Source organism: Eptatretus burgeri, chromosome 13 (genome assembly GCF_056783735.1).
Source record: "Eptatretus burgeri isolate ZD-2024b chromosome 13, Ebu_testis_v1, whole genome shotgun sequence".
NCBI classification, from domain to species: Eukaryota; Metazoa; Chordata; class Myxini; order Myxiniformes; family Myxinidae; genus Eptatretus; species Eptatretus burgeri.
Window position 1 is genome coordinate 57,862,653 of NC_140973.1, and position 27,407 is coordinate 57,890,059.

The 27,407-nt window shown below is 47.0% G+C and overlaps 1 protein-coding gene and 1 long non-coding RNA gene across 3 annotated transcripts in view; one reads left to right on the forward strand and one right to left on the reverse strand.

The window, feature by feature from the left end:
- Nucleotides 1-27,407, forward strand: part of LOC147014562 (uncharacterized) — a 151,488-nt gene that overhangs the window by 33,507 nt on the left and 90,574 nt on the right. The window lies entirely within an intron of this gene.
- LOC147014563 (uncharacterized) lies at nt 691-2,807 on the reverse strand. The gene is made up of 3 exons (XR_015050457.1): nt 1,570-2,807; nt 1,315-1,473; nt 691-1,065 (listed from the first exon to the last, which is right to left on the reverse strand). It is a non-coding gene; the product is annotated as an uncharacterized LOC147014563 (long non-coding RNA).

Here is a 27,407-nt window from a genome sequence, read left to right on the forward strand (position 1 = left end):
CCCCATCTCTCCACCCATCCATTTATCCACATAAGCCTCATCCACATTCACCCCTCCCACACAAGCTCCACCCACATAAACCCCTGCCCATATAAACCCTGCCCACATAAACCCCTCCCACATAAGCCCTGCCTACACAAGCTCCACACAAAAACTCCACACACATAAAGCCCTCCCACACAAGCTCCACCCACATAAACCCCCGCCCACACAAGCCCCACCCACACAAGCCCCACCCACACACACACACCCCGCCCACACAAGCCCCTCCCACACACACCCCACCCACACAAGCCCCGCCCACACAAGCCCCACCCCCCCCTCATCCCCCTGTGCGCCTCACCTTTGACCCACCACCTCCCTCATCCCACCCCCACCCTTCCCCACACACACACATGGGGAGGGAGGGATGGGATGAGGGGGTGATGGGTCATTGGGGGAGCGCACCTACCCCCCCTCCCACCCCCAACCCCTCCCCCCCCCCCAACCCCCCTTTACATCTCTTTTATTCTTTTCTTGTAATTCAGAATCAAGTAATTGTAAACAAAACAAATATAATTTATTAATATTGAAAATATTAAATATTCATTTGCGAGAATGTACAATCTTTCCCAGCAATCTTCTTCAGATGCCTTGTGATTTCGAAACTCAGACACCATATTCTGTTTTGAAACAAAAAGTGGATAATAATTAGGTTCTATAAAGATAATTACATGGTAATATGAATAAGCCTCGTTGACCACTGAATTAACACACCAGGAGCCTGTCATCCTTTCAAGGTCAATAAAATGAATTCCAGTGTACTGACAAAACCACGTCCAAACTAATGATGCAACCAACATAAGGCGACATTCTAAAGAGAGAGTGATATTAATAATAATTCAGAAATATTTACCTCCAGAAAATCATGTGTTGTACGAGTGATATTAATAATAATTCAGAAATATTTACCTCCAGAAAATCATGTGTTGTACGAGTGATATTAATAATAATTCAGAAATATTTACCTCCAGAAAATCATGTGTTGTACAAGATTGCTTCAACAGCTGATGTTGTGCGATAGTGCTGAAAAAAAAAAAATAAGTCAAGGGTATAGATGAAGAGACAGACAGGGAAAGCAACACACACACACACACACACGCACACACACACACATACACACACACACACATAGACACACACACGTGCCTCACCATTGGTTTAATTCATTCGAGATCAGAGACCAGTCATTATAAATCATTGGCCTCTTCAATAAGAGCAGAGAGAGGTAGGTAGAAAGACAGACAGAGAGAGAGGCACACACACGTGTCTCACCATTGGTTTAATTCCTTCGAGATGAGAGGACGTGATAAGACTTCATGCCACTCATTGAAAATGTCTTTCAATTCTCTTCTAAAATCATTGATCTCTTCAATAAGAGTATTAATTTCATGAACCACGTCGTGATATGTGAACTCAATTTCTTCCAATGCCCTGTCAGGGAAAAAATATATATATATCAGAATTATCATGATTTAATTAATAATCATTTGCTTCATCGTTCAAAGAGAAAAGCATACACAAACTTACCAACTCTGTAGTGGGCTGTTGGCTTCATCGGAAGAAATATCGTCCATGCCTCAGTTGTAAAAATGAAATCCCGTCTGGCAGAAACTTTGTCTGGCGAACCGCTTATAAAGCAACGATGAGGAAATTGCTTAATCATTGGGTGTGGGCACAGGAAATGACAAGCTTCTCTTAATGATCTCATCTGGCCACCGCCCGAGTTGCAAATCGTTTTTGGACATAAACCACGCCATAAAAGTTTTGATTCAAATGTTTTCAGTTCGTGTTCTGAGATAAAATATAAACACGAGACCTTGTCTCACAGAATAGTTCCTATTTTTTCACAGCATGACAGTCCAAAACCACTTCCTCATTCACACAGCACGGCCGTGTCAAAAAAACTTCCTCATTTTCACGGCATGAACTGAAAACATTTGAAACAAAACTTTTTTCTGGCATGGTTTATGTACAAAAATGATTTGCAACTCAGGAGGTGGTCAGATGAGATCATTAAGAGAAGTTTATCATTTCGTAATGGCACAAAAGGGGTATCTTAAAAAATATAAAGATTCAAATGTTTTGTTTTTCAATATTTTAGATGGGGATTATTGTGCAAAGAAAATTAAACTATTGAAGGAATTTGAGAATGAACAAATGTTTATAGGTTCAATGAGTGAGCTAAACAATATGCATTGGTTATTTGATAAAGAGTGCCCCGAGGCTTAGACGTTTCAGATATTTCTTTCGAATCACCTTTAACAAATCTTTATCTTGTTGTATGGGTTATTTGAATAGAGAGCCCCTAGGTTAAAAGGGGAAATAAAAAATGACCGTTTTTACAGCCATTTTTCCCTGCTGTGCAGGGGTTTGGCTTTTTCTTGAGGCAATGTTTTATGGCCGGATGCCCTTCCTGACACCAACCCTGGTCGCCTCTTACGACACACAGGGATATGGTACACCTATTCTAACCGGGGCATACACCGGGACCAGTACACTGGCACTCATTTCGCCGACCTCGGAAGGATGGCAGGCTGAGTCAACCCCCTGGTGTTAATTCAGCAGCCAACGGGATTTGAACTCAGGGCCCTGGGATCCCAAGCCGCCACCCTAACCACTAAGCCAACACCAGGCTCCAGGTTAAAAGGGGAGACAAATAAATATACCTTGGGCTAAAAAGGGGATTTATTTTTTCAGGGGAAAAAAAAGAAAAATTTCATGGCTGAAAATCCCCCATTCATTTACATGGGGAAAAGTGAGCCAGAACCAGTATTCTTTCCCTACTACGGATGGATGGACAGACAGACAGAATTCAACAAATTGCTTAACCCCGCTTTTCGTATCACATGTGTGGGGTAGAAACATGTACTTTAACTCAAAGATCAATTTACATATTCATGCAAAGCTATGATAATGCTTTTCAAAGTTTTAGGTTACAGATGCATTTTTAGGATAGGTTGTTTAGGTTACAGTTTTAGGTTACAGAGTTTTAGGTTTAGGTCCTGACCCTAAGATCAAAATGCATAGTTTTACAAGAACCTCACGCATCCCTGGCCCTAACACGAGCCACACCATCATTTACATTAAATTGGAGAGCGAGGTGACAGAAGGTTGAACTGACAGTGGGGCACCAATCATTGGACACAATTAGCAAGATAATGAATGAACAGGATAAGAGGAAAGAGGAGGGAAGGAAACGCAGCAACCTGCCATTATGAGGGCTGGGTTAGGAAGAGTTAATGGAGGGCGAAAAAAATTTGCAGGTGAGGTTGGAGATGCCGTTGTCATGAGATGATGATAAGATGAGATGATGATGACATGAGATGATGATGCACCATTCACTTTAAACCCTGAAGGGAAGAGTGGGATTGACCAGGCACTGGAAGGCGTTTCTACAGATGGGAGAAGCAAGGAACAAAAGAGTCGAGGTGTGCAGTCAGCTTGGATTTTGGAAATGTAACAAGGAGGGGGTTATTGGAAGAACGTGTACACCCTGATCACGTGTTGCCTCCAAAAGGGGACTTGAGAAAGGGTCTAGATTACATCAAAAGAATACCACTAAAATGGCGGACATTTCCTGCATGCTTCTCAGGTATTTACCTTCATTCTCGAAGCATACTAAGTGGATGTCTCATGTCTGTCAGGAGGCATGAAGGTATCATTTGGCCTCTGGAAGATAGACAGGCTTTCAGTCCCATCTTCCTTTGATGTCCCTCAGATGATTAGCCCTCGGATGTGCCAAGAATGTTCTCCTTCATACCGTGAAATACACCAAAAAGCTGGTGAAGCTCGTGAACACATTTGATGCGACTGCTTGGAGGGATTTAGAATTTGTTTAATTTCAACAAAACCTTCATCTTTTCCCAAAAATTTTTTTCCCATTCTTGTCTGATGTCAAGACCAAATATAAGTGCACTCTCAAACTTCTGCACCTGGATCCTGAAGCTATTTCATTGCTGGATTGCAAGAAGTGTGAGGTATGCACGAGTTTCTGTTGGTTCGGCCTGGATTGGGATTGTAGCAAGGTGAACTGCGGGATCCAAGTGTGAAAGCTTTGCTTCGAGTTAAAAGCTGGTGGTTTTGTTTAAATGGCCAATTTGCATTGCTTTTTCAGGGACACAAGACAGACAACAGGACTGTCTCTCTTTTATCCCTGAAAAAAACTTTGCAGAATTCCATCTACAACGTTTTTATGATTGCGATGTCTTGCAGCTTAGATATAATGACTTCTCCGCACTCCCACTGTCCCATCGAGTTTCCATTTCAAAATGAGGATGTTAATGAGCTCTTTGCAGAATGAGTCGCTTTAGATGATACAAAGTCTGGCATCAGGTTGACGGTTGATGAGAGCCACAGGATTTACACTCAGACGTCCTGCCGCATGTACACTTTGTAAATCCCACACGTCCGAGCTGTGATCTCGGTGACAATATGACCACTTGGTTAATTTGATCTAATGTCATTTCATCCTGGCTGGATCACGTGGACAACCTCATTTAGACGCATCCACAGTGTTGCTGCTTAATATGAAGCAAGTGAATGAAAATGGCAAAACAGAATCGAGGCAGAGGCAACAGGTAGAAATGCCATGTTTGGTAACATGCAACATATGCAGGTCGTCCTGAAAGCTAATAGGCGACCAGGTTTACACTTTCATGGTGCTCACGTTTCAATAAATTGATGGGATGCTACAGGATAGAATATAATATAATGGAGTAGAATGGAATAGATGACATCTGAGCGATGGCGATCTCCGCTCCCTGTCACAGCTTCAGACACACCTTAACGAGAAACAATACTTCGATTAAACATAATTCTGTGGCTCTTGAAACAGGCACTGCACAAAGGTTGAGTTTTGCTGAACAGGTCACCAGGTTTGGAGCATCCTTTAAAAAAAAGGAAGAAAAGGTTCTTTTTCAGACTTCACTGTGTCGGTTTTCTGTCTTGGAGGGTCATCAAAACACACAGCTAATGTTCCACTATTCACTATATGGTGATTCATCAGAGACCGTAAAATGGGCTTTTGCAAAGCTGGACCCCATCGGCGAAGAACGAGAGCAATCTCACACGTGGAGACAATTACACTCACAGGCAGTGGTGAAACCACAAAATAATTGGGCGATCCAAAAGATCTGTGTATATTTAATTACTTTGGAGTATATTATCGGAAAGGACACAACGCGTAAAATACTTCGGCGTACTGTGCAGTGTATTCGAATGAGGAAGTTAAAATCCGTGTTTTGCAGGTGGTTTTCTATTTTAAAATATGGTTGAGGTGCACAGCTACACTTTCTGACAATGCTATGTGCATGTCATGAAGTACAGAAAACAGACAATGATCTCACGTGCCATGAATACTCCTGCTATGAGTCAGGATACGGATAATAGAGGGTGGTGGATAGGTTGTTTTGACACCATGTCCTTGTATTTTTGTCTGCACCGCCGACTGTCAGCTCTATCGGGATTCTGAGTTAGAACTTCAGTGGAAACCAATCCGACGAGGAGTAGGTGATGAGCTGCATTGTGGAGCACACATATGCTTTAGAGGAGATATGAAGCTGTTAGATCTGCAACAATATGGGCTTTAGAATCCTATGATATTGTTGTGGTTAACGAAATTCGCAAACCACCATTCAGGTCCCGTAGGTGAGATATCTCTGTAAGTATATGTGTAGTTAGGCCCAAACCCGTTGTTTAGAGGGAATAAATGTCATTCATTCGGGCTGCGACCCTTTTAGATAGCCGTTTTTCTTTTACTATCTTTATTTTGGACCAGCCGCCATTACTACCACCACAACCACCACCAACCACGTCTCAACAGCCATCACACAACAACCACCAACCGCAACGTCGCTTCACAACAACAGCCACGACCCTTGCCGTCACATCTCGCTCTCGCAACCATCGCATCACCGCCATTCCTGCGCCGCTTGTGGGCACCGATCCTGGACTCGTACAGGGCGCGCACCGAGCAGCGGGAGCAAAAACACCAGCCTTTCCGAGAAATCGGATCAAGAACGATTCACGCCCACTTCTGTTCCGTCCTATCAGCGAGCATGGGGCGATTTGGCCCCGCCTCCAGGTGCGTCGGAGTATAATCGCTATATGCAGATTCGCGGATCAAGAATCATTGACGCCCACTTTTCCTCTGTCCAATGGGGAGCGTGGCTCTGCCCCCGAGCGATTCCTGATCCAAAAATCTGCATATGATTTCTCCTGTCGCACTATAAAGCACCGAGCGCGGGGCGAATTAAGAGTTGAGTTTCTGAATCGAGTAAGCAGTTGGACGGAGTTGAGCAGTTGGAAAGAGTCGAGCAGTTGGAGGGAGCCGAGAAGAGTCGAGCAGTTGGGAAGAGTTAGCAGTTGGACGGAGTTGAGAAGAGTGGAGAGTGGGAGAGTTGGAGAGTTGTGGCGGCGGCGAAAGCAGTCGAGAGAGTGTCTGTCGGGGTCCGGAGAGGCTGGAGAAGCCAAGAATCTTTGTGGAGGTCGGCGCTCGTGTCAGAGTCGGGGAGCTGCGGAGAGGGGAGGCCGGTAACGCGATCGAGGTCGCAGTGGAGTCGCTCGTCGTGGGACCCAAGCCATCCAGATATCCTCTTCCCCCCCCCGAACATCAACAACCCCCTCCTGTTTCCCCCCGCGCTGAGATAGTGTGAGAAGGGGGCCCCGTTCCCACCCCATTCCAGGCAGTGCCAGCGAGGCCCGCAGAGTCGGAGCGCTGCCGCCATTTTGCGGCTCATCACCAGACGGGTAGGCTCGACGCGGTCTCGGCCCCAGGCCCGTCTGCCCCCTCATCGTTGAGGGTGGCCCCTTCCTTTTTCTTTTGCTTTGAGTATATGTGTTGTCGGCGCCGTCTGTGAAGTAAAACTGTATAAGTGTTGCCGTGTGCTCGGTAGTCGGTAGTAGATCTGCATTGTGTTTCTTTTGTTGCATTTGCTTTTTGTGCAGAATTGTCGTGTCACTTTTACATTTGCTTTTGGTGCATAATTGTATATGTGTGCTTTCTGTTTGCCGCGGAATAAATGTGCTTTATGTTGAACTGTTTTTCCCGTTTTGCTTCGTCTTTTCTTTTATTGAATCTCCATCTTACTTCACGTAAAGGGTTGGTCGTGGGCTAAAAACGCCCGATAATTAATCGAACCGTCGAGGTTGACGATAACACCGCTCGGTTATCCCGATAGTACGGAACGGGTCACTTAAAGTGGCCCGTGTCCGAAGTCGACCTGCGGCGAGGTGCGATCGCCCGGTCTACCCTCCGTGTGGGTACTTAGGTAGGTCGAATTTGGCGAGCAACCCTATCCCACGCGGGGGGCCGATTGGCACGATCGTGGTGAGGCCGAAAGGCCCACCCATGACTAGTTCCCGGCGTTAGTCCGAGAGGGTCACGACGGGATTGTCCGTCCGGTGGGCGACGTGCCGCGATTCGAGTTACGTGGCCGCTCGCACGCCGGCGGGCGCGAATCCGCAACACTGTTGTCAGGAGTGGGACACAAACCCATCCCCCTCCTCGCGGCACTGGTATCGGAGAGCGGGAAAACGGGCTCTCCTGTCTCCAGCTAAATTCACGGGAATCGGTCCAGGGGTGAGAGGAGCGACCCCCGATTCCCTCCAAATTACGAGCGATTCAAATTAACTCTTTACGAGAAATAAGATGGCGTCTCAAGGCGAGCGGGAGCCGGGGGTATTAGAAATGTATATGTGTAGTAATGTAGGATCCATGGTCCAGGATGAAATCCCCGTGCAGGAAATGTTGGTTGTGCAGGAACACGAACTCGCCCAACTGAACCCAGAGCCCGAAATAGGTGCGGCGGCGGCCGCGGTGTATGACACCTCCCCTCCCCCTCTCCGCCAAAACCCCCCGATCCTTGCCGAATCGGCTCACCCAAGCGCACCCGACATGGCCCAGCTATGCGCCATGCTGGCGGCAATGACAGCGAAGATGGATACAAACACAAATGAAATGATAAACGAAATAAAAGGCATGAACGAAAAGATGGATACAAACACAAACGAAATAAAAGGCATGAACGAAAAGATGGATACAAACACAAACGAAATAAAACGCATGAACGAAAAGATGGAAACAAACGCACTCAAAATGAAGGAAGAAATGAAAGGGCTGCGGGGTGAGACGCAGAGCATGGGCCGAAGCCTGCAGGCGGGCATGAAGGCAGTAACCGGGGAGCTTAAAATGGCGACTCCACGTGTGGGAGCGAACGAGCTGGGAGGGAGTGCAACGGCTGTCGGGCCCGCGGTGGAGGCGGGTAAGGAAAAAATAATTCGGGGGACGTGTTGGGCGAGGGTCGTGACGGAAAAAGTGACGGTAACCGAGAGGGAAAAACTAATTGGGGTGACGGAGACGTGCACGAGGGAGATAACAAGGGAAGAGACGGAAATAATAGTTGAGACAAGGGAGGTAAAGGGTGAAGAGGTGACTGAGTTGGCAGAGACACGGGAGATGGGAACGATAGAGGGAAGACTACACGATGAAGACGGGGTAAGTGACGCACACACACACGGAGGTAGTGGAGGATAATGGGGTTGAGCTCGCGGACTGGGTAGAGACCCGGTGCGAGCAGTTGGATGGCCTCCTCCAGGAACGAGGGGAGGGAGTATGCCCCCTTGAAGCGAGTCACGACCAGGTGGGTTCGGTCGTGTCGAGCGAGTTTGGGGGGAGGAGTGCTGCGAACAGGTGCACGGAGAGCTTGGGGGGCATAGAGGCCCCGGAGACCCTTGTGGGGACACGAATCCCCAGTGTGGTTGTCCCGGTGTGTGTGGTGTCGAGGTGTGTGTTCACGAGTGTGGTGAAATGCGTGCTGCAACGTACGCATAGCGCGGGTGCAAGGGCGTGTGTGAGAGCGACCGGGTGGGTGACGGGGACCCCGTGTGTGGAAGCGACCCCGTGTGTGAGTGGTGTGGTGGTAAGTGTGCAGAAGATCGTGCTTCCCAGCACGCCGTGTGTGGATGAGGCACTGCGAGCAAGTTCCCCCGCGTGTGTGAGTGAGGCACGGTGTATGAGTGAGGCACCGCGGATGAGTGCCCCCGCGTGTGTGAGTGGTATGGTTTGTGTGAGGGAAATGGCACGAGTGAGTGAAAGGCCGCGAGTGAGTGGAGCCACGTGTGCAAGGGAGGCGGCATGCGTGAGTGAAACGGCCAGTATGAATGGAGCACCACGTGTGAGTGGTATGGGTAGTGTGAGGGAAATGGCATGCGTGAGTGAGCGGCCGAGTGTGAGAGAGACAGCGTGTGCAAGGTCGCTGTGTGTAAGGGAGATGTCGGTGGCATGCGGGAGCACGCAGCCGCGTCTCCCGGTGTGAATGTAATGGAGTGGAGTGTGAGCGTCGTGACACGCAGGTGTGCGTGGGTCGAATGTCGACGACGGCGACATGTGAGGGACAAAAGCTGGGTAGCAGCTGCAGCTGTTTCGAGGACCGTGCCGGGTTCACCCAGCAGCGAGCGCGAGGTCCGTGCTGTGCAACGCACGAGGCCCCCACGTGCTCGCTTGCGAGAGTGAAGTCCCGGTCCGGAAACGCACGCGGTGGATTTGCCGATCCCGCGGACGGACAAAGTTTGGGCAGGATTACGGATTTGGACCAGACGGGTTCTCCACGCGATCGTGTGTGTTAAGCTCCAACGGGCAAAGCACATGTGTTCGCATGGGGAACCCCTCGAGACGTGGGGCTTTTGTTTTTTTTTATGCGCACAGTGACGCCATGGCTGCACGTGGGGTTGGAATCCGGCAGGAGGGGTATCTCTGCCGGATGGTACCGTCCAAGGAGGGACGAGGTACACGTGCAGCTGCATGACGTCACGGGCAGGTGCAAAGTGCGCGAGCTGTGAGTTTCCGCGCTGGTGCTGCGCATGTGAAAAAAAAACAAAACAAAAAAAACAGTAAGCCTCACTTTCGGGTGCACAGGATTCCTGGGCAAGGGGTGGAAGACCCCCTTGACCTGGGCACAGGATGAAACTAGTTAGGGGGAAGGGTTAGCTTAGCTAGACCGACTTCATGGGGCAGGGGTAAGTCCTCATGGAGTCCGTGGAATGGATGAGTTAGAGGGATTGTAGCGAGATTTAGGTTGGGAAATTGATTAATGGGATTATTTGGAGACAGAGACAGACTTTGGATGTGTAGTGGGGACGTAGCCTAGCTACGTAGGTTAAATGGAACGTGCTATAGTTTAAGGGACGACGTGGGAGCACGAGTTAGTTAGGGGAGGTAGTTAGAAGGATGGCGGAGTTCAGCGGTGTGTGTGTTGAAGAGTTGTGAGGTGAGTACACGATGAGTGAGTGAGGCCAGCGGGTCTGTGTGAGTGGAGCGAATGGGGAATGCATGGTGCGATGAGTGATTGGGGGGAGGAGTGACTCCCGCCCAAGGGACCCCGGGGTCAGTGTAGAGTGAGTTAGGGGGTTAGTCAAATTTACAAAATGGAGGTCGTTTTGTTGTTGGTGGGAGTGTGGGCTCGAAACCCGTTTGGAGGGGTGCAGGAGCCCTGTTGACGGGCTGGGAGCGTGGCTGCGAAAGGTGAGTATCGCTGAGTGGGTACCCCGGGCACCAGGCTAGTCGGCCGTAGTAGGCCAAGGGCCCATGGGGGGCCGGGATAGCGTAGTGGGCACGGGTGCGCCCGTTTGGTGCGGGGGCCCGGGGCGCCGTTAGCCGCGTGGGCAGTGTTGTGGGCACGGGTGACCCTCGGAAAGGGGCCTGGGAAGTCAGCCTGCCACGTGTGCGTTTCAGGGGAGGTGCCATGGGGGGCACTCCCCGGTGTTTAGGGAGCTGGTAGGCTCGGAGGCAGTATAGTGCCCGGGGGTGCCATAGCGGGAGAATCGGCAGAGGGTCGTGCCTGCCAAGGGGAGCCACGCGTCCCAGCCATGAAACCGTGTGAGGGCACGGAAAGAAAATTGGGGGGCAAGGCCCGAAATTGTGAGGACACCAACACAGGCGACGGGAATCTGGGTTGTTAGAACCAATAGTTTAAGCGCGAGGCGCTTGTTGAAAGCCCCGGGGTAGTTTAACAGTTAAGTGGTTAGGGTAGATTAGGAAGTGTACCCCTCCGCACCATCCATCCCCTCGCTCTCGTTGTGGGCCGCTGGACCCACTTTGGGTTAGATCGCTGAACTCTGGGGAGGCCATTCTGAGGCTTCGTTGGGCCTCGACACAGGACGCGAGCTCTCCCTTATTTCCCTCCGGGAAGGGAATGTAGGGGTTGGGAGGAGGCTGGGTGACAGGATAGGTTAGCCGAACAAGGACAGTACAGGGGGTTAGGGGACGATTTATAGTGGGGAAGTAAAAATAAAAAAAATAAGATGGGGCTAAATTGGGGTTTGACAAATTAAGGGAGTGGGTATAGACAGTGACAGCCAAAGGCGATAGGTTGGGAGGGAGACCGTAGGGTAGGTCTGAGCCCGCCTTCCGAGTGGCCAGCACCACCGCACTCCCTCCACCAACTTCCACTGAACGGCAAAGGCTGGCCAGCTTAATCTGCTGGCTGCGTTGCTGCAAGGCAAAGGCCGGCCCACTTCATCAGCAGCTGTTGTTTTGCTGCAAGGCCTGTGCCGGTTGGATCGGCTGCAGCTGCTGTGCTGCAAGGCCTGTGCCGGTCGGATTGTCTGCAGCTGCTGTGCTTCAAGGCCTGTGCCGGCCAGTTCATCTGCCGGCTGTGTTTGCCTGCAGCGGCCTTGTTCTGCAGGCTGTGTTTGCCTGATCACCTTTGCCATGCCATGCCCACTGCCCCTGTTCACCAGCCCCGTTAAATTTTTGCTTTGCCCCCCCCCCTGTTCATTGCCATGTGCGCCAGGATCAGAAAGCAACAGTTTGCAAGCTGCGAGAACTGCCCTGTTGGCAGCTACAACACGGGCCTGCAGTGGCGGCCCGTGCACCATGTTTTTGTCCATCCATCCATCCGTTGTGTTCATTGCGTGTGCCACGGAGACTGCGTTTGTGCAGCCCATGCACCGTTGTGGTTCACTGCGTTCAGTTCAAAAGGGAAGGCCTTGGACTGCGTGTGAGCAGCCGGCCACGTTCCCTGTCACCTGCATTGTTTGAGCCAGAGACTGCATGCGAGCAGCCTGGCTCCCTGCTAACTGCTTTCTTTTTGCAGAGTTCAGTGATCCTGGGCCATGGTTTAGTGTAAAATTTGTAAGTTAAGGTTAAGATGTACTGTACATATGAGTGCGCCCCCGGCATGTCTGTCTTAGCGCCGGCAATTTTATTTAAGTCGTCCGTGTGAGTGGGTTTGTTTAGGTAGTTACTCAGCCCTCAGGTTATTTATTTTGGGGACACGAATACCATGAATGTCCCACTCAGGGATCCGTAGGTAAAATGTACGAGGGGAAAACTACACATGATGGCACACGAAAATTTGATGACTCGGGACGAGTCTGTAAAAAGGGGAGGGGGTAGTGTTGTGGTTGACGAAATTCGCAAACCACCATTCAGGTCCCGTAGGTGAGATATCTCTGTAAGTATATGTGTAGTTAGGCCCAAACCCGTTGTTTAGAGGGAATAAATGTCATTCATTCGGGCTGCGACCCTTTTAGATAGCCGTTTTTCTTTTACTATCTTTATTTTGGACCAGCCGCCATTACTACCACCACAACCACCACCAACCACGTCTCAACAGCCATCACACAACAACCACCAACCGCAACGCCGCTTCACAACAACAGCCACGACCCTTGCCGTCACATCTCGCTCTCGCAATCATCGCATCACCGCCATTCCCGCGCCGCTTGTGGGCACCGATCCTGGACTCGTACAGGGCGCGCACCGAGTAGCGGGTGCAAAAACACCAGCCTTTCCAAGAAATCGGATCAAGAACGATTCACGCCCACTTCTGTTCCGTCCTATCAGCGAGCGTGGGGCGATTTGGCCCCGCCTCCAGGTGCGTCAGAGTATAATCGCTATATGCAGATTCGCGGATCAAGAATCAATCACGCCCACTTTTCCTCTGTCCAATGGGGAGCGTGGCTCTGCCCCCGAGCGATTCCTAATCCAAAAATCTGCAAATGATTTCTCCTGTCGCACTATAAAGCACCGAGCGCGGGGCGAATTAAGAGTTGAGTTTCTGAATCGAGTAAGCAGTTGGACGGAGTTGAGCAGTTGGAAAGAGTCGAGCAGTTGGAGGGAGCCGAGAAGAGTCGAGCAGTTGGGAAGAGTTAGCAGTTGTACGGAGTTGAGAAGAGTGGAGAGTGGGAGAGTTGGAGAGTTGTGGCGGCGGCGAAAGCAGTCGAGAGAGTGTCTGTCGGGGTCCGGAGAGGCTGGAGAAGCCAAGAATCTTTGTGGAGGTCGGCGCTCGTGTCAGAGTCGGGGAGCTGCGGAGAGGGGAGGCCGGTAACGCGATCGAGGTCGCAATGGAGTCGCTCGTCGCGGGACCCAAGCCATCCAGATATCCTCTTCCCCCCCGAGCATCAACAACCCCCTCCTGTTTCCCCCCGCGCTGAGATAGTGTGAGAAGGGGGCCCCGTTCCCACCCCATTCCAGGCAGTGCCAGCGAGGCCCGCGGAGTCGGGGCGCCGCCGCCATTTTGCAGCTCATCACCAGATGGGTAGGCTCGACGCGGTCTCGGCCCCAGGCCCGTCTGCCCCCTCATCGTTGAGGGTGGCCCCTTCCTTTTTCTTTTGCTTTGAGTATATGTGTTGTCGGCGCCGTCTGTGAAGTAAAACTGTATAAGTGTTGCCGTGTGCTCGGTAGTCGGTAGTAGATCTGCATTGTGTTTCTTTTGTTGCATTTGCTTTTTGTGCAGAATTGTCGTGTCACTTTTACATTTGCTTTTGGTGCATAATTGTATATGTGTGCTTTCCGTTTGCCGCGGAATAAATGTGCTTTATGTTGAACTGTTTTTCCCGTTTCGCTTCGTCTTTTCTTTTATTGAATCTCCATCTTACTTCACGTAAAGGGTTGGTCGTGGGCTAAAAACGCCCGATAATTAATCGAACCGTCGAGGTTGACGATAACACCGCTCGGTTATCCCGATAGTACGGAACGGGTCGCTTAAAGTGGCCCGTGTCCGAAGTCGACCTGCGGCGAGGTGCGATCGCCCGGTCTACCCTCCGTGTGGGTACTTAGGTAGGTCGAATTTGGCGAGCAACCCTATCCCACGCGGGGGGCCGATTGGCACGATTGTGGTGAGGCCGAAAGGCCCACCCGTGACTAGTTCCTGGCGTTAGTCCGAGAGGGTCACGACGGGATTGTCCGTCCGGTGGGCGACGTGCCGCGATTTGAGTTACGTGGCCGCTCGCACGCCGGCGGGCGCGAATCCGCAACAATATCTTAAGTAAGCCTGGTGTTGGTTTAAGATCTTATGGTCTTGAGTTCGAGCCCCTGTTGTCTGTTGAATCAACACCAGATGGGGTTGACTCAGCCTGTCATCCTTCTGAGGTCGGCAAAATGAGTACCAACGTTCTGGTAATAGAGATACTGCGTCAGAGGCACAGCCGGGCCCGCAGAAAATGATGTAACCAGCAGCCACATGTTGCGCATGACAGTTTTGTTTTTAGTGCCTTGAAAGTTAAGATCTTCTGGAGGGAACTCTTAATGTTAAGAACGTCTGCTGATCCAAATACCAAACTCTCCAACTGGGTTTAGTTTTATTGGGGTGACCCCCTGCCTCATTTGGAACTTTGGGCTGACAGGATGACCTGTAGGTACGTACACTCGCCAATAGGCTGTCGAGCCTGGGTTCGAATCCCGAGCCTGGACGTTAAACGGCCGTCTCGTCTGCCAGCATTCGTTGGTGGACGTTAAAGATCCACTGGTGTTCTTCGCAAAGAGTAGGCGAGCTATCACCGACACCATGAATAAATTACAAATTCCTGCCCGAACCAGCAGAGGGCATTGCATCAGTGGCACAGCCACGGCCTCAGCCAATGATGTTACTCCGCAGCCTTGTGCTGCATACGAACAAAGAAGATTAGGAACCTTATAACCACCGGCATTGTCGCACAATGCTCCACTGATGTGGGCATCTTGTAGAACATCAGGTGAAGAGGCTTCATTGTTGTTGTTGGTGGTGTTTTCAACATCGTGAACGGTGCTCTGTTTTACAAATTCTTAATTCAATACCAGAAATTCACAATATTACAACCAAGGAAGCAATGAAACATTCTGGATGAAAGGTTACATCAGTCGTTTAAGCAAAGGTTAATCTTTCATCCGTTCAGCTCCTGTCATGCCAAACATGATAATTTGAGGTTGCCGAAAAGAGCATTTTCTCGGCGGAAATCAATTATTTTGGGGGCGAGTTGTCGTGCAAATGTACCTTTATGGTATAAAATCCCATAATCTCTGCAGGAAACAGTGATTGTGTGAGAGGGGTCAGAATAACATCACCTGATGATTTAATCTCAAACACAGAGCAACATTTTCAACATGACAACAACATATGAATACACGAAAATGAAAGACTTATAAACACTCGCCATCAATCTGTTAACCCCAAACGTTTGTGCACCTTGGGTTTTAAGCATGTTTGAGCTTAAGATCAGCACACTTACGTGTTTTGTACTGAAAAAAACCTGTGGGTATTTATTGACTGTTGCTTGGGCTTGGGGCAGTTGTGACTACAATGTAATGTGCGCAGAACTGAGTGTGTGTGGTTGTGGACTGCATAGCATAAAACAAGTCACAAAACGAGCACAAATAACTTTTCATCGTTGTAAGATAATACATGGAGGAAACTACAGTGATAAGTGAAAATAATGTAAAATTTAAAGGCACCACACAAATTTCCACCCTCATCCCCCATTTCCACCTTCTCCCCCATTGCGACCCTCCCATCATGCCATACCCGATCTCTGTGGCTCCAACTGAGTGACTGGAGATTGGACAGCTATGTATACACTTTACGTGATGTCACAAACACAAAATAGATGAACTGTATTATATACATTGATATTCAGCAGATACCCTTTTTTGGGATTGGATAAATGATTGGAACTTCGCTTCGTGATGAATAAGTTGTTTTTTTTGAATACATGATCCAAGGTCCAAAGTTGGCAGTGGAGCACGTGCGCGCACACACACACACACACACACACACACACACACACACACACACACACACACACACACACACACACACACACACACACACACACACACACACACACACACACACACACACACACACACACGACTGTTAGACGAAACAAGCACAACCACTGAGCTTGGGGTAAGTGCCATCACTTCCTGGGGTACTCTGGGTACCAGTGAAGTCAAAACAATGGCACCGCTTTTCTCAGAACTGTGTGTATGTGGGCATTTCTTCAGGAGGAATTTCCTCCTCCTAATATATACCAACCTATGGGGATTGTCTGTGTTCTTAAACTTATAAATCCTGAATGTCAAACAAGAAAGCAACACGTACCATTTTAAAAGTCTTTGGTATGACTCAATCGGGGCTTGAACCACCAATGCCCCAAACTGAGGGAACACTTGAACAACATCGGTAAACGCAAGTCCGAGAAATGGTTAAGGACGTGTTCAACATTTGGTTTTCTTACAACTAAGATGGCCGCCAGTCTACCACTCAGCCATCTTTGATCAGATCGCAAAATAAAGTTAAGGGCAAGTATATGCAATTGTGTACTCTGCTTGTGCCAAGTTTGTACAAAATCGGACCATGTCTGTTGGAGAAATGGTTGGGGACACATTTAAGTAACAAAATGGCGGCCAGTCGGCCATCTTGGATTTGATGTCGAAAAAAATGACGCGCATATGTAAGCCATCATTCGTTATCTGTGCACCAAGTTTAAACAACATCGGGAAATGCTTGTCCGAGAAATGGTTGAGGACGTGTTCAACATCAGGTTTTTTAACAACTAAAATGGCCGCCAGTCGGCCATCTTGGATCTGATGTCGAAAAAATAAATAATGCCATCGATAACATATCATGTGAAGAATGTGAAACCAAGTACGTTAGTTAAACATCAGAAAGCTTAACCACACGGGTAACCGAACACCAACATGCTGTGAGACGACAAGACAGGCTGTCTTTGGTTGCGACCGACACACACAACACACACACACACACACACACACACACACACACACACACACACACACACACACACACACACACACACACACACACACACACACACACACACACACACACACACCAACACACGTTCTCATGGAATCAGACCACTATCCTTTGCACAGGGTCATTAAGGGTGAACCACGAGATTATCGAGGCCTGGTACTCCTGTGAAAACTCCTCAGGGATATTAAGAGCGGTGGTGACACCACGTTAAGTTCACTTGGGGACATTTTGCGTCGTGGATTGGTCCAAGGCATTGTATGATACAAAGCACTATGCAATCAATTACGTTAACAAACGCAACAGAATCATTTGAATGAAGGGAGCCCTGTGAGTGGTGAGGTCTTGGACCAATCCACGACGCAAGCTGTCCCCAACTGAACTTAACGTGGTGTCACCACCGCTCTTAACATCCCTGAGGAAGAGAACTAGCTTGTTCTCAAAATGTCAGGCTTCAATAAATAGTTTATTCTTTTACTGCTCAGTGTGCTCCTTTTTAATAATACAGATGAAGTGTGTACTTTGGACGCATCACATGTGCAAAAAACATGAGTTTGCAGAATGGTTTGAGGGAATGAGAGGAAGACACAGACCATGCATGTGCTGGGTGGATGGGGCAAAGGCTTCAACCAAGCTGTCTGTACCAGAGCTTTGGGGAAGCAGTGCATGATGGGGATGTTTGGAGAAATCTTATCATGAATGTGACCAGAATGTTACTATGACTTGACGGAACAAGGTAACTTGATATGTATAATATATATAAATATATATTAAAAAAAAAAAAATATATATATATTAAAAAAAAAAAAAATATATATATATATATATATATATATATATATATATATATATATATATATATATATATATATATATATATATATATATATATATATATATATATATATATATATATATATATATATATATATATATATATATATATATATATAAGCCTGGTGTTAGGCGCAGTGGTAAGAGCAGTGGCTTGGGACCCAAGAGGTCCTGAGTTCAAGCCCCGTTGGGACACTGAATTAATATATGTATGTATATGTGTATATATATATATATATATATATATCTATATATATATATATATATATATATATATATATGTATTTATATAATGTATATATATATATATATATATCTATATCTATATATATATATATAAATATATATAAACCAAGTCGAAAACACCAGGGGGTTGACCCAGCCTGCCATCCTTCCGAGGTCGGCGAAATGAGCACCAGTTGTACTGGGCCCGGTGTATGCCCCGGTTAGAATAGGTGTACCATATCCCTGTGTGTCGTAAGAGGCGACCAGGGTTGCGTCAGGAAGGGCATCCGGCGTAAAAACCTATGCCAAATCATTATGCGGACAACAAAACGAATTTCCATACCGGATCGGTCGAGGCCCGGGTTACCAACGACCGCCACCGGTACCGGTGGTCAGCAGGGTACCAGTGGAAATTGTGCTACTGCTGGGCGAAGGAGGAAAAGGAGACGGGAAGGCGAGTCCGGAGGCAGTGGGAGAGGGGGAAGGGTAGAAGTGTGGAGGTGAGAGTTGGAACTCTGAATGTTGGGACGATGACTGGCAAGGGCGAGAGTTGGCTGATATGATGGAGAGAAGAAAGGTGGACATACTGTGTGTACAAGAGACCAAGTGGATGGGGAGTAAGGCGAGGAGCATTGGAGGTGGTTTCAAACTGTTCTACCATGGTGTGGATGGGAGGAGAAATGGTGTCGGGATAATCCTGAAGGAAGATCATGTCAAGAAGGTATTGGAGGTGAGGAGGGTGTCTGACCGAGTGATGAGTGTGAAGTTGGAAATTGAAGGGGTGATGATGAATGTCATCAGTGCATATGCCCCACATATGGGGTGTGAGATGGAATATAAAGAAGATTTCTGGAGTGAGTTAGATGAAGTGGTGGAGAGTGTATCCAAGGATGAAAGAGTGGTGATTGGAGCAGATTTCAATGGACATGTTGGGGAAGGGAATAAAGAGGATGAGGAGGTGATGGGGAGGTACGGTCTCAACAAGAGAAATGTGGAAGGGCAAATGGTGGTAGAGTTTGCAAAAAGAATGGAAATGGCAGTGGTAAACACGTATTTCAAGAAGAAGGAGGAACACAGGGTGACATACAAGAGTGGAGGAAAGTGCACACAGGTGGATTACATCTTAAGTAGGAGATGCAACCTGAAAGAGATTAGTGACTGTAAGGTTGTGGCAGGGGAGAGAGTGTAGCTCGACAGCATCGATTGGTGGTCTGCAGGATGACTTTCGAGGTGAGGTTGAGGAAGAGAGTGAGGGCTGAACCAAGGACCAGATGGTGGAAGCTGAAGGAGGAAGACTGTTGCGTGAAATTTAGGGAGGAGGTGAGACAGGCGCTGGATGGTGGTAAAGATGGGTGGGATGATTGGGCAACGACAGCAGAAGTTGTGAGGGAGATAGCGCGGAAGGTACTTGGTGTGACATCTGGACAGAGGGAAGGAAGATAAGGAGACTTGGTGGTGGAATGAGGAAGTACAGGAAAGTATAAGGAAGAAGGGGTTGGCTAAAAAGAAGTGGGATAGTCAGAGAGATGAAGAAAGTCGGCAGGAGTACAAGGAGTGGCGTCGAAAAGCAAAAAGAGAGGTGGCAAAGGCCAAGGAAAAGGCATATGACGAGGCTGTATGAGAAGCTGGATACAAAAGAAGGGGAAAAGGATTTATACCGATTGGCAAGACAGAGGGACCGAGCTGGGAAGGATGTGCTGCAGGTTCGGGTGATAAAGGACGCAAATGGGAATGTGCTGACGAGCGAGGAGAGTGTGTTGAGAAGGTGGATGGAGTACTTTTGAGGAGCTGATGAATGAAGAAAATGAGAGAGAGAGAAGGTTGGAAGAGGTGGAGATAGTGAATCTGGAAGTGGGGTGGATCAGTAAGGATGAAGTGAGGACTGCTATGAAGAAGATGAAAAGTGGAAAGGCGGTTGGCCCAGATGGAATACCAGTGGAGGCATGGAAGTGCTTAGGAGAGATGGCAGTGGGGTTGTTAACCAGATTGTTTAATAAAGTCTTGGAAAGTGAGAGGATGCCGGAGGAGTGGAGATTAAGTGTACTGATTCCGATTTTCAAGAATAAGGGTGATGTGCAGAGCTGTGGAAATTACAGAGGGATAAAGTTGTTAAGCCACACCATGAAGTTGTGGGAAAGAGTAGTGGAAGCTCGGTTGAGAGGAGAGGTGACGATCTGTGAGCAGCAATATGGGTTTATGCCAGGAAAGAGCACCACTGATGCGATGTTTGCTTTGAGAATGTTGATGGAGAAGTACAGAGAAGGCCAGAAAGAGTTACATTGTGTGTTTGTGGATTTAGAGAAAGCATGATAGGGTGCCAAGAGATGAGTTGTGGCATTGTATGAGGAAGTCGGGAGTGGTGGAGAAGTATGTGAGGATCGTGCAGGATATGTATGAGGACAGTGTGACAGCGGTGAGGTGTGCGGTAGGAATGACGGACCGGTTTAAGGTTAAAGTGGGATTGCACCAAGGATCGACTCTGAGCCCTTTCCTGTTTGCAATGGTGATGGACAGGTTGACGGACGAGATCAGACTAGAGTCTCCATGGACCATGATGTTCGCGGATGACATCATGATCTGTAGGGAGAGTAGGGAGCAGGCTGAATCGAGGCCTTGAGAGGTGGAGGTACGCACTGGAGAGAAGGGGAATGTTAGTCAGTAGGAGTAAGGCGGAGTATATGTGCGTAAATGAGAGGGAGGGTGGTGGTATGGTGCAGTTGCAAGGAGTTGAGGTGGGGAAGGTGGATTGGTTTAAATACTTGGGATCAACTGTCCAAAGTAACGGAGAGTGTGGGAGTGAAGTGAAAAGAGAGTGCAGGCAGGATGCAGAGGGAGGAGAAGAGTTGGAGGTGTGATTTGTGACAGAAGGGTAGCTGCAAGAGTGAGGGGAAAGTATATAAGACGGTAGTGAGACCAGCTATGTTGTATGGTTTGGAGGCGGTGGCGCTAACAAAAAGACAGGAAGCAGAGCTGGAGGTGGCAGAGTTAAAGATGCTGCGATTCTCGTTGGGAGTGACGAGGATGGATAGGATAAGAAATGAGTGTATTAGAGGGACAGCGCAGGTAGGACGGTTTGGAGACAAAGTGAGAGAGGCGAGATTGAGATGGTTTGGACATGTGCACAGGAGGGAAACGGAGTATATCGGGAGAAGGATGTTGAAGATGGAGCCGCCAGGCAGGAGGAGAAGAGGAAGGCCAAAGAAGAGGTTCATGGATGCGGTGAGGGCGGACATGCGGGTGGTTGGAGTGTCAATGGAAGATGTGGAGGATAGAGCAAAATGGAGACAGTTGGTCCGCTGTGGCGACCCCTAGCGGGAGCAAGCCGAAAGAGGAAGAAGAAGATATATATATATATATATATATATATATATATATATATATATATATATATATATATATATATATATATATATATACATACATACTGAAACGCAAAAGAAACTTACCACTTGTTTGAAATGTAATAAAATTGTAACAGTTCAAAATAAAACAAACCAACAATTGCTAATTGAAACATCGGCATTTTATTGATGACATGTCAAGTTTTTGACCAAGATACACCATCTCATAAGTTTGTTCTACAATACAGAACAGCACAGGGTGCAATGTCAGTCCCCTTTCAATAGCGTGTGTGGCCACCATTGTTTTGGATACAGGCAGTGCATTGTCGGCGCATACTGCCCACCAGTCTTTGGATGGATTGCTACTGGATTCTGTCCCACTCAGTCCTCAATGTCTGAAGCCATCTGACTTAGGACCATCTGCCTGTCCTGCCTTGCAGTGGTGACTCTTGGCCTCCCTGATCGAGGTTTGTCATCTGCAGAGTTGTGGAGGGTGTCTCTGTCCACCAGGGCCGATATCATCTGGTGTGAACAGCCAAGGCGACGTGCCACCTCACGGTAGCTCAATCCACCTTGCAGTATGTCCAAGGCACACTGCCGTTGATCCCTTGACAATCGTGGCATGTTGATTGAAATGCCCACTTTGCATTGGCCTTTTTAGAGCCAATATCAAGACATCACGTGCAGCTCATTAAAATCATTCCGTACCCCTTGGTTAATCACTGACAGTCAAAATGGCTGTTCAACAGCTGTGCTATGAAGTGACCATTGAAGGTTTAAGTGACCATCCGTGACCGTTTTGTCTGACAGTGAGGACACTATTGTCCACAAATAAGTTCACACATTTACTACACGCAGTGTTATTGTTGATATTTGAAGGTTTAAAAGGTCGTAAGTTTCTTTTGCGTTTCAGTATATGTCGAAACATGTAGAGTGTGACGAGAACACGGCCAATCCCCATTGGACACAGTCCACACCAAAGCATCGCCTCCAACACACAGGCCTCGGCTTGGTGACTGTCAAACAGACAAAAATTATATGGTCATCATCAGTTAGACATCAAACGGAGATACCGATCCAGATTTTGGGCTTATTTGCCCTCATCAGGATGGCATAACGATAAATATCTAACCTATGATGACCACATTCGTCATTTATTTACGGTTGAAATGAAAATAAATAAATGAAAAATAAACCAATGTCACCCGCAGGGTTACCCGTATCTTGCCAAAAGGTGACCACGTGTGACTTCTTTAAGGTCACACTGAGGTGAACAGAGCTGCTATCCACCAGGAGCAACTCCTTGAGGAATATCTGCCTACGAGAGATTCCGATGAGAATCATTCTACAGAGTAACCATGAAAAATATGCGTTTGCCTCATAACGTCACCAAATGACATCATAATGTCTCAAGCTTGACATATCTAGAAAGCACTCATCGAGGTGTTCAATTTCAGGTACTACACGATATGGTTCCTAAAACTTGAAAATTTGACCTTGGGGTCAAATATGTTTGACTTTAGGTGTTAACAATGAAGGTCAAGGCCAATCGCCACCAAAAATTAATCAGCTGAGCGCCAGACCATGAACTATATTCCCATGAAGTTTGAAGACTATCTGATCAAAATGACTCAAAAAACAAGGGTTTCGTCGACTCCCCTGATTTGCGACAAAGTGACCTTGACCTTTGACCTTGACCTTCAAAATTTTATGCGCTGAAAGGGACCTCTATAGGCCTCTGATATGCAAAGTTATAAAAATTTCCAATGATAACTGTGCTCTGCAGAATTTTTATACGTGATTACAGACAAACAAAAAAATAAAATTTTCATGAAAAATCCGTTTTTTCGTCATGACGTCATCAAATGACGTCATAGCATCAAACTTTTGACAGATCTGGAAAGCACTTATCAAGCGCTTTCATATGAGGTATTACTCGATATGGTTTCTAACATTTCAAAATTTGACCTTGGGGTCAAATATGTTTGACCTCAGGCGCTAACCATGAAGGTCAAGGCCAATCGCCACCAAAAATTTATCAGCTGAGCGACAGACCATGAACTATATTCCCATGAAGTTTGAAGACGATCCGATCAAAATTACTCAAAAAAAATAAGGGTTTTGTCGACTCCCCTGATTTGCGACAAAGTGACCTTGACCTTCAAAATTTTGTGCGCTGAAAGGGACCTCTATAGGCCTCTGATATACGAAGTTACAAAAATTTCCAATGATAACTGTGCTCTGCAGAATTTTTTATATGTGATTACAGACAAACAAACAAACAAACAAACAAACAAACAAAAAACATACAAGCTGACTAACATATCTTGCAAAAACTTCGTTTTGGCAAGATAAAAAATGAAAAAAATGCAGGCGAAATACTAGAGCCAATGGTGAAGCACGGTGATTTTGTGTGCCGACACACCAGGAAAAATCACAGAACCATTGGAAAGTGTCCGTAAATGAAAATATAAACAAATTAAAAAAATAAATAAATTAAAAATCAAATGCAGGTGAATCAACCAGAGACAATGGGGGAAGCAGGATTCGTTATTACTTACAATGTGCAAGCATACCTCGCTAGTGTACACATACTCCTGATTTGTCAATGCCAAATACCTTTTTATAAACTGTGGGATCTTGCCCTTTTCCACGTAATGTATCCACAATACATCCCCCCCACCCCCACCAATCAGGCAGAGCACAGTCCCAGGCACACCGCCGCTTGGCCTTTCACAGCTTGGCCTCTCGTGTTTTGGACAGAAGGCTTGTGCATTTTTAATGGCACGTTGTTAAAATTTTCATCATCCAAAACAAATCCCGTGGCTCCGAAAAGGTCTTGTTGTGCCGCACAAGTTCCCAACAACCAATTTTTGTGTTGTTATGTTTTTTTGGAAGATGTTCCAGAAACGAGGGAGCGTTAAAGGTGCAGAGCTTTTTGTGCTCTTTCATATGAGTCAAACATGCATAAGCGAAATAATTACAAGATCTACAAAAGGATAGAAAGAGAGAGAGAGAGAGAGAGAGAGAGGGAGGGAGTTTCCTGGCTGTCCCAAAATTCCAAGTCTCATTACCAGCTGTGCCCTGTAATGTTGACAAAGGCGTAACGAGGGGAGCTTGGGGACCTGTGCCTTTTCATTGGCCATAGTACAGAGAATGTAATGTCCACAATTAGACCTTCTGCAGCTTCTGCCCCATCCCTTTAATTTACAGTGATTTCTGATACTTGGCAGGCAAGGTGGAACCCATCCCCTCCCTTCCTCCCATTCCCTGGAGAAATTCTGGTTGTACTCCTGAATGTGGATCGCGGGTTCGCTGGCAGCCCCTTGGGTTAGAAACTCCAAACATGAGCTTTTCATCACTGCCAACACTGGTGATGGAACTTTGAACGAGGGTAGAAAGTACTGTAGGTAGGCCTCGGTTTTTTTGTAGCATCTTGCTGTTCTCTTGTTTCATTGTGCTCAGCAAGACTGTGTTCGCCTACCCTGTTGAAATTTTCTTCCCTTCTGCACAAACTTTAGGGAACTGTGGAAAGAGATTTTAATTACAAGAAACCCTTTTCTGTGTTATGTGACATCATTTTTTTGCTTCGTTCATGGTCGCAGTGTGTTATGCCAAAATGGGTAAACTTTTGCCATTTTATATTTCAAGAATGTTAATATATTAGACACAGATCTTTGTAGGGCAGTATCACAAATGGTATCTGAAACCACTCGAGGTGCCTTGGGAGTAGATATGATGCCACATCTCTCAACAATCGCAGCACTGGTCTCTTGGGGAATCATGAATATAGACAAGCAAAACGAGCTGGCAATTACCAAGCTCCGCGAGTTAAGGGTGTGACAAATGGGTTGGCGGGGAAGGAGCATTGAGCGTTTTTGGACTCGTTTTCACCGGCTTTTGCAACTGTTTTTTGTGAGCATCCACAGCACAATGGTGAGCACATGCTGCAGAAACTCTCAGGAAGCCACTTTATTCATAAAAACTTCAAGAAAATCCTGTGGATTATCTGCGACATAATCATGCGGAATACTTAATATGTCTGCGAGATAACTGAACGTGGGAGAAGGTGGCCGGGCAGCTGTGCAAGTAGTGGTTTGAAGAAGGCATATGGAACATGCACGTGACATGGGGATAATGATGTTATTTGAATTACATTGAAACGTCCCGAGATTCCCGGCTGCTCTGTAGGATTTAGGGAATCCCACCTGCTGTTGTACTTGACTTGTTATGAGAGGTCTTTTCACCCTCTGATTTTGACAAGGTTTCTGCGTTTTCAATTTGTGCTATTTACACAATAAGAGAATACTTGGACAACATGCTCGTGGTGGTTTACTTGTTTTACATAGTGGTGAAACGAATGCACCGTTTCATTATACTCACCCAAATATGCAAGATGAATCTCTTGTTTAAACAGCGGTTGGGTGTTGACTTGAGATTATGGTGAGCAGATCTGCTCAATATGGGGAGTGATGCTTCAGCAAATGTTAAGTTCAGGATTCCAGACTAAGGTTTCTAAAGAGGATGAGCTGTCTCGATGTATTTCTCCTGAGTAGGGGGATGAAGGTGGAATTAAATTAAGGAAGATAACATTTAGCAAAGCAAAGGAAGGAAAGAAAGGTAAAGTGCAGAAGGAAAGAGATGTATGGAAGGAAAGGAAAAGGAACAGAAGGAGAGGGAAGGACAATAATAGGCTATGGAAGGTACAGAAGGAAGGAGGCAAGTACGGAAGGGCAGGGAAAGGTACAGAAGGGTATGGAAGGAGAAATGTATGGAAGGAAAGTGCAGGTTTGGAGCAATCTTGAGCAAGAGTAAGAAAAAGTGAACGGTTTGGGAAGGGGAAGGGGTTTAAAGGGGAGGTGAGGGACCGTGTTAATAAAAACAACTCCACCATTTTGCATATTTAATATTGCCCCAACTCTTCCACGAGCCTTGGCTCTGTATATAAAAAGATGGTTTGCATTGTTATGTGGCAGATTCTTCTCTGCACTTCAAAATGATTGATGTTTGCCGAGGTGTTTGCCTTACATTGTGATACCTGATATGCTTGCTTTCCATTATTCAATATCATTGCGCTCAAAATAACCGACTTCAGTGTATTTTCTACAATATATGAGTAATCGTTTTCTCCTTTATTTGTTCTGCTTTTGGCAAACAACGAGTAGTGACTGAGCTCGCCTGGAAGAAAAATGTCTCACAACTGATGGTTCACCTGCAGTGCACCTCTGAAAGGCCCTACTTCATAGACCATGGAAGCCAAAGCGTTTCTCTGGAGGAAAATGATATATAACCCATCATCAGGTTCATGGCACAGCTCAAAAAAAAATCTCCTCTCCAAATCTGCCCTTTCCTTCCACACATTCGGAGGGGCGACTTTGAGACCTGGTAGGTCTCCGTTCCATTTCTTAAAACCCACCCATGTGTGGAGATAGTAGTCAACAACAGCGACTTGCATGCACACATCCTTACGCACATATGTATGCGCACACTCAATATATACTGTATGGTATACAGGTATGTGCAGTGTGCGATTTGTAAAATTTCCAGTGGGGGGATAAAATTGACTGACATCATCCGTTTTTTTTTGTTATTTTTGACTTTTACAACTTACAAGCTATAAATAACAATAGCGACATGAAGCTAAAAAGTCACAATATATTTAAATAAATAGTTTTGTGGGGGACTGACGGTTACTTCTCCAACAGGCAGGCTGAAAATGAGGGATTAGGGGGATGGGGCCATGGCCTCCCTTCCTGAAGTGGTACGGTCATGGGGAGCTCAACTTAAGTTAACGGCATGGTCCTTGTGTTATATTAAGAGTTTGGTCTGCATCTGGCCGTCGGTTTCTGAAAAGATTTCAAAATAAATTACCTGAATTTGAGTGGAAACCCCACCTTTTCAGCCTCTTATAGGACCTGGATCCAGATGGGGA